Source organism: Quercus lobata, chromosome 2, assembly GCF_001633185.2.
Source record: "Quercus lobata isolate SW786 chromosome 2, ValleyOak3.0 Primary Assembly, whole genome shotgun sequence".
NCBI classification, from domain to species: domain Eukaryota; kingdom Viridiplantae; phylum Streptophyta; class Magnoliopsida; order Fagales; family Fagaceae; genus Quercus; species Quercus lobata.
Genome location: NC_044905.1, coordinates 58,582,903 through 58,591,379, shown reverse-complemented (window position 1 = coordinate 58,591,379; position 8,477 = coordinate 58,582,903). Strand labels below are relative to the sequence as shown.

The window sequence follows — 8,477 nt, the reverse complement described above, 5'->3', positions numbered from 1 at the left end:
GTCGCTATTGTGTAAACTTCAATTCTTTTATAGTGGATCTGTTTTACCTTGAGAATAACTAGGTTAAATTCTCCCCAGGTTTTTTACCGGTTAGGTTTTCCTGGGTTATCATATTGTTGTGTTCTTTATTTTCCACACTGTTTCAATGATATGATTTATCTGTATTAACCTAGATTTGCATAATTTATCTAAGTTAATCACTTGACTAAATAACTAGGTTAATCTGTTTGTATTTAAGGGGTCTAAAAACGTACAGAAACATTTGTTTCACACATTTTGTGTGCAAACACACTACCCATTAAATTGAAAAATGACCGTTTTTAAGATTGAAACAGTGACTTGAAAGTCACCTTTTAAGTTATAATGGGTAGTGTGAACAATGTGTGCAACTAGTATTAGCCTATGTATCTATATATTCTAGCATGAGACATTTTTGAAAAATTGGCACATCATGATTTCTTTAGACTTGTAAGGGACCAGGAGATCGCCAAAACGGTCACTTTAAACTTTATGAACTAATTAAAACTGGCCATGGGCTAAATTTAGGGACTCTATATATTAATTTGATTGTGTCAATTTAAACATTACATTTTAATTACCATAACAATTAAAACCTCCCATCATGGATCCACTGAGTTTTGCACGAGAAATATAACAATGGTACACACGAAAAAGACATTGTCTTGTTCAACCAATAGAACTCATCATTTTAATCCTCACATTAGAGAGAGACAAAAACTTTATCAAATAGACAAAATCTCCTGTGGAAATTGATGATGATGTACTAAGTTCTAATTATCAAGAGTTTAGTAGTTCAATTAACACGTCTTGGTGTTTTTAAAAGAGACGCTCATGACTTCATGTTTTTTTTTTTTTTTTGATAAATAACTTCATGTTGTAATTATATATATATATATATATATAGGGTAAAGTTTAGGTACCGGTCCTTAGGTTCTTTTCTTAAGATTCAGTCATATGGTTGTACTTAACTAAAAATACACTTCCATCTTATGAGAAAAAAGCCACATGACTGAATATTAAGAAAGGAACCTAAGAAACAATATCTAAGCTTTACCATATTTATATACTTCAACTGAAATTCTATTATAAACAAAAAAAAATTAATATCAATCTTTGCGTGGAGCCTTAAAATGTTTGTTCTTTTACATTAAGGCATGATATTACTAGTTTTTATAAATTTTACTAATTATTATTGCATACGGTGAGTTATTCATTGTCATACACAAATTTACAATTACATATAATTTCTAATTATCACCACTCTATAAATTTATGCAAGCTCTGTTTTACACTCTATAGTCTATTCCCTCAAAATTCAATGTACCCACACGGTACATAAAGAATTAAATCAGTATACAATTTTCATTAAAAAAAAAAAAAAAAAATCAGTATACAATGCAAATTGGATGGTTAGTGCATCTAACCAGGCTTAAATTTAGCCAAAAAATTACAATGTTACTAATAGCTAATATAAAACTTGTTCTCATATATATCAGATTACAGATTATTACTATAAATCCAACCACTAAGTTGGCCATCCAGCATTGCTGCTGAACCTGATGTATTTGCCTTTTGTTCCATGTTTAATGATAGTACCCAAAAAAAAAATTTTTTTTTGAACTTTGATAAATTTTAAAAAACCCCCAATTGATACTGTATAGCATATGATCTCAAGCTTAAATCTGTAAACAAATACTTAGATGCGGTTTGGATCCGGCTTTTTGTGCGTCTGCGTTTTAAAATCACGTTTAGTTCTTTTTTTTTTTTTTTAAGCCGCAATATTTGACTTTTCTCTCGTGAACAGTGCACCCGTGCACTGTTTACAGATCCTACAAACTTTACTTTTTAACCACTTTTTCATTAAAAATGGGTCTAACGGCATTATTCACACATTTAAAAATTATTTTACTACAATGTTTTCAGTTTTCAATTTCAACAAAATAAGTTCTATCCAAATGGAGTCTTAATCTATGAGCTAAAAAGATTACAGATTATAATAAATCCAACCAAAAATTGAAGTTTGATAAATTTGAAAAGCCCACAATTGATATTGAATAGCACACGATCACAATGGTTAAACTTGTAAACAAATCCTTAATCCTAAACGAAAGCAATAAAAATTAGAACTACATATAGCCATAAACATTTACTACAAACTAAAAAGATCAAATCTTTTCGTTGTCTTCCTAATCTCACATGAATTGAGCTCCTGGGGGGAATTTCATGTTGGGATTCTGAGCCATGAATTGTTTCATCAGCTGTCCTTGTTTAATCTCATCGCTTGTTGGAAGTCCCTTCTGTTTCTGTGTCTGATCAAACATCATCTTCTCCACTGTAGAACGGGTCTCGGAGTCCAAGTCAGACAACTTGCTTGGCTCTAGTTCAGCTTTTTGTGTGTCAATCTCTGGATAACCCTTCAACAAAGATTTTCACCACTCGCTCAGATCTCTCTTGCAAATAAGAATAGTGATCATCTTCTTATCCTCCAAACTCCAAATACAATCATCAACTTTCACAAGCGTGAATAGCTGTCCATCGATGATTGGAGGCTGACCCTTGAGCCCAACCTTCAAAGTTCGTCTTTATGTCACACAAAAGAAGGCTGGATTTAGTGCCTTGTGGGACTGGTACGTTTACAGTGACTTCTTACAGGGATTGATCCCATGAATAATTCTCCATATCTAGGCCGTTGTCTTTGTTAGAAACAGGTTTATTCTCTTTCTGCTGCTTCTCCTAGGGGAATAGGCAGACTAGCAGTGTGAGGGGCAACTATGTAGTAAGTTAGGCAACATTTCAAAGTTTTAAGAAAAATAGCATCTCGAGTTTTAGAAACTCGAGATCCATATTAAAACCTGAGTCCCAAAGACTCGCTTTGCGAGTGTTTGGCTGGACGATTTGGACTGAAAATGCCACATAGATCTCGAATCTTTAAGACTCGAGTTCCATGCAAAAAAATTTTCCCCTATGGTGGCGTTTTTAAGTCTTATAGTGACATTTTAAAGTCCTATAGCGGCGTTTTCCTGCAAATTTATTTTTTATAAGTGTGATCACCCCATACCAGGTTCAGGTAGTGGCGTTTTTAAGCCTTATAGTGACGTTTTAAAGCCCTATAGTGGCGTTTTCCTGCAATTTTTTTTTTATAAGTGTGATCACCCCATACCAGGTTCTGGGAGCCCTATAGTGACGTTTTAAAGCCCTATAGCAGCGTTTTTCTGCAATTTATATAAATCGAGTCTTTAAAACTCGATTTCCACGTGGATTTTTTTCCACATTAGACCCATCCGCTTACAAATCAAGACTTAAAAACTCGAGTTTTATCTTGGAACTCGAGTTTTAGACACTTGAGATGCTAGTTTTCAGCATTGTTTTGAAACGTCACAACTAACTAAATTTTTTGATATTTATTGTTATTTGGAAAGGGTGTTCGCTTCTACTCCTCTTTTGACCTTTTGACCTCGGCTTCTTTCTCAGCAAGAATGATCTCCTTCTTAGAAGAAAAAGGTTGTTGATTCTGCTGATCTTCTTCATAAACAGAGAGGATGGCCATGACTGACAAAGTTTTGGATCACTGGTTTGTTGAAAACTACTAAGGAACGCTAGGAGGCTGGGATATCCCATGGAGGGTTTTGGTGAATTTTTGTGTGTATTAGGTTCTGATAGGATCTCTAGGATTTTTTTTTAAAAAAAATAAATAAATACATGAAGCCAAACTATTTTGGGTTGTTAGCATACATCTTTTGAAATTGATTTGGTATTAACAATTGAACCAAAGGACTTGATTTTGGAGTTATAAATCAAGTATAAACTCCGATTTTCCCATCAGGCAAACTGTGGTGGACATCTAGTCCACGTAGGCTCAGAACTCGAGTTTATTGGACTTTGTTTGTTCAAAGGTCAAGTCCTTTAGTTTAAAGAACGGAAACCAAGTCTTTTGAACTCGATTGTTAGTTCAGCCCTCCATGTGTCCAAATCACGTCAAAACAGTTCAGATCACTCCAAGTCAACACACTCAACCACACGAACACTTTAGTGCGAATGGTCCACTTCACAAGTAAAGTGTTTGTGGAGTATGGGGGACAAGACCAGTTCAAGTCTTTCAGGAGAGAGCTTCACAACATATACAAACTTAGATTGATAGAGTAAATTCTATCTGTATCAACATAAAAAAAAAAAAAACACACCGAGTCTTCTCACAGTCTCTCACTCTCACTCTTCAAACTTGGTTTTCCCTCTCACTCTCACTCTTCAAACTGGGTTTTCCCTCTACTTCAAACTTCACGGTCTCTCTTAGTCTCATTCCCTCTCACTCTTCAAAGACTCTTCGCTCTGTCGTTTCCTCCCTCAGACATTGATTTTGGGTGGCTCCACTGGTAGGGACTCCACATCTATCACAATTAAGGACTCTCTCTCTCTCTCTCTCTGTTGGTGTTTGAAACTTTTTGTTTTCTTAGTGCTATTTTTTTGGGATTTTATGTGGTAGAAGTAAAATTTTCTAGGGCAAACTTTATTTTATTATTATTATTTTTATATGATATTGGGTTTCTGATTTTCTTGGTCATTATTGTAGAAATGTTTTTTATTCCAAATATGTTAAGGAATAGAATCTGGGTGTTTTAGATTGATGTAGAAGGTTTCAGGTTTATGATCATTTCAAGATCATTTTAAAAAATATGGCAATTTTTTTTTTATGGTTTATCATGGTGGCTGTAGGGGCAAAGGCCTAAGATCATACAATAGGCCTTGGGCCCCGTATAGGAAGATCGACCACGTCCGAGGAGAAGACGTGGGTGCCAAAAGGGCTCCCGGCCCATTTCTTGTGGGCCTGAAGACGTTTAGAAGGCGGTCCGAGGAGAAATGTCTCCTTGGATGTAACAAATATGGCTCAAACATGCACTTTGCCTGCTAGAAGGACCCACCCCAACGGGCATCAGTAACAAGGATGAGTCCCACAGGCCTGTAGGAAGGAAGGAAGCGTAGGGTGTCCAAGGAGAGGCTGCAGCTGCCACAGTAATTGCATTGCAGCTACTTTTCTGGCCGCATTAATGTGGAGAGGACCTGTGAACAATGCTGCCTTGGGTACCATAACTCACAGAAAGATGGGAGGGAATGTCCGATGGGATAAGCACTCAAGTGAAAGCCCAGATGATCAACAAATGTAAGACCCTGATGACTCCAAGAAGACTATATAAGAAAGGGGAGTCCTCATGAAGTAGAGGACGGAAAAAAGGAAGTTAGAACAGAAGAACAGTGCAAGAACAATAGTCTTTGAACTGGGACCCATATACATTCCCCACATCTCCTCGGACTGAGAATCTATGAATGTGAAGGGGATTTTCTTACTTTCAATTGTTGTATGGCCCAACCTTAGCTAGAATACACTTCGTTAAGACCTAGTTCTATAGCCCACTCTCTACAAATTCATTGTTTTCGAGCTCCTTGGACCAGAACCCTATACCTATTGGGCCTGGGCTCTAAATTGTGACCCTACAATTGACGCCGTCTGTGGGAAGAACTTGTGCCTCAGCAAGTATGACCGTTAGAAATGGAAGGATCAGGTCTGCGCTAAACGGGACCCGTAGACTCCCAATGGCAGGTCAACTTTCTGAACCTCGAACGGGAAAGAGATCAAGACAAGTGACGAGAGGGTAGCGTAAATACCTCCCACACGAGCAGAAGTCGCTCGAAAGGGAAAGGTCATGCATCCCAAAAGCGGGATGATAATAGGGCTCTACAGTAAGAAATCAATGACCTGAAGAGGAAGTTGCGCCGAGTACAGCAAAGGCATCCTTCCCCCAGTCCAGACACCAGCGATGAAGAGGATAATGAGTATAGGCGAAGGTCGAGAACCCCACCAAGTGAAACCTATTTCTATGAGGAAGAGCAACCTCACAAACGCGGCCACAAAAGTCCGTCTTACAAGGGTCTAGCAAACGACGCCATGAGTAAGGCCTTGGACCGCATCTCTCAGTCACCCTTCACACGCAGGATAGAGGGGGCTGAACTTCCTCGGCGGTTCCACTAACCCACTTTCGCCATATATAATGGTCGGACGGACCCCGTAGAGCACGTAAGCTAGTTTAACCAGATGATGGCCGTCCATTCCAGAGACGAAGCTTTGATGTCCAAAGTGTTTTCATCCACTTTAGGACCCATGGCGATGAGGTGGTTTGACAGCCTCAAGCCAAACTCCATAAATTCTTTTAAGTAGCTAACCCAGGCTTTCAGTTCTCGCTTCATAACGAGCAGTAGGGTTCCTCAGCCCTTAGATTCCCTCTTGTCCTTGTCCATGCGAGAAGGAGAGACCCTGAAGGCCTACTCGGATAGGTACTGGGAGATGTATAATGAGATAGAGAGAAATTACGATGACGTTGCCATCAGCACCTTCAAGAGAGGCCTGCCGACAGAGCACGGTTTAAGGAAGTCCTTGATTGGGAAACCGGTCACCAGCGTGCGCTAGCTCATGGACCGAATCGATAAGTACAAGAAGGTCGAAGAGGACCAACAGACGAGAAAGGGTAAATCGAAGGTTGTCCCTCAAGAGAGGAGGGACTTCAGGTCGAATCGATTTAGCAACAACAACCGGCCAAGAAGGGATTACTTGGAGCAGTCTGGATCCACCGGGGCACAGGCAGTCTACGCTGTGTTCCGAGAACCATTACATAAGATCTTAGAGAAAGTCAAGAATGAACCGTTCTTTCAATGGCCAAGTAGGATGGCAGGCGACCCCGCGAAACGTAACCAGAGCCTATATTACGAATACCACTAAGAACCGGGGCACACCACTGATGACTGCAGAAACCTGAAAAACCATTTGGACCGACTGGTCTAAGAGGGAAAGCTGAGACATCTCTTGTATCATCCCATTGGATGACAAGAGTAGACGAGCATCGGGGCAAGGAAAAGCACCTTGAGACTGCCTATTGGCACGATAAATGTCATTCTTGCTGCTCTAGGATGAACCGGCTCCCATCCTTTCAGAGTGATGTCGGTGGCCCGACTCCCCGCTGAAGCTGATGACCGTGAGTCTAAGAGGGCTAAAGGGATGGCCTCGCCTATACTCGGATTCTCGGATGAGGATAAAGTTGGAACCATCCAGCCCCACGACGATGCTCTAGTCGTCACATTCAGGATTGGGGGATATGACATGAAGAGGGTGTTAGTTGATCAGGGCAATGCCGTGGAAGTAATGTACCTCGACCTATACAAGGGGCTGAAGCTGAGACCAGAAGACCTGACAGCATACTACTCCTCTTTGGTAAGTTTCGAAGGGAAAACTGTTATTCTGAAAGGTCAGATTAGGCTGCCTATACAAACAGGCTCGGACATAGTGGAGGTGGACTTCATAGTGGTGGACGTATATTCACCCTACATCGCCATTATAGCCTGACCTTGGCTTCATGCCCTAGGAGCTGTATCCTCAACCTTACACCAAAAGGTGAAGTACCCGTCGGAGGGTCGGGTCAAAGAAGTGATAGGGGACCAAGCCATGGCCCGGCAATGCATGGTGTCCACTATCTCACGACAACTGAGTACCGAGCCCTCTACCTTTACCAAGAATGGCTTATTGCAATTAACAGCCCCAGCCCCGGCCCCGGGTGGTGGGGGACCTGCCGAAGAGGCGAGTTGTGAGGATTTGGAAAAAGTTCTTGTGTACTCCAATCTGGAAAGATTTTTTCAGGTCGGCTCTAAGTTGCCACCCCAAGAGAAGGAAAAGCTGATTGATTTTCTAAAAGAGAATGTGGACGTGTTTGCATGGGATGCCTACGAGGCTCCGAGGGTCGATCCGAATTTCATTTGCCATCATCTTAATGTTAGTCCAGCCGTTACGCCTATGAAACAACCTCCTCGGTGACCGTCGAAAGAGCATGCGGATGCGATAAGGGAGGAGGTGATGAAATTAAAGAAAGCAGGGGCTATCAAAGAAGTTTTCTACCTCGAATGGCTGGCTAATACAGTTGTGGTGAAGAAGAAGAGTGGAAAATGGCGAGTCTGCGTGGACTTCACGGACCTGAATAAGGCCTGCCCGAAGGATCCTTTTCCTATGCCTCGGATAGATTGATTGGTGGATTCAACCGTAGGACACCCTCGAATAAGCTTTTTAGATGCCTTTCAAGGATACCATCAAATACCCTTGGCCGCCGACGACCAAGAAAAGATGGCTTTTGTCACCCCCATTGGAAACTACTACTACAAAGTGATGCCTTTTGGCTTGAAAAACGCTGGGTCCATCTACCAGAGGATGATGACCAGGATGTTTGAATTACAAATGGGCAAGAGCATCGAAGTGTATATAGACGACATGGTGGTGAAAAGTAAGTTGGTGTCCGATCAATTGAGGGACCTCAGCGATATCTTTGAAATCCTGAGAAAGTACAGGTTGTGCCTGAACGCGTCTAAATGTTCGTTCAGAGTGGGATCAGGGAAATTCTTAGGTTATATGGTGACCCACAGGGGTA

At 40.7% G+C, this 8,477-nt stretch overlaps 1 pseudogene; it reads right to left on the bottom strand.

Annotated features, from left to right (window-relative positions):
- Nucleotides 1–2,213: 2,213 nt before the first annotated feature.
- On the bottom strand, nucleotides 2,214–3,568 carry LOC115967285 (annotated as a pseudogene).
- Nucleotides 3,569–8,477: the final 4,909 nt, after the last annotated feature.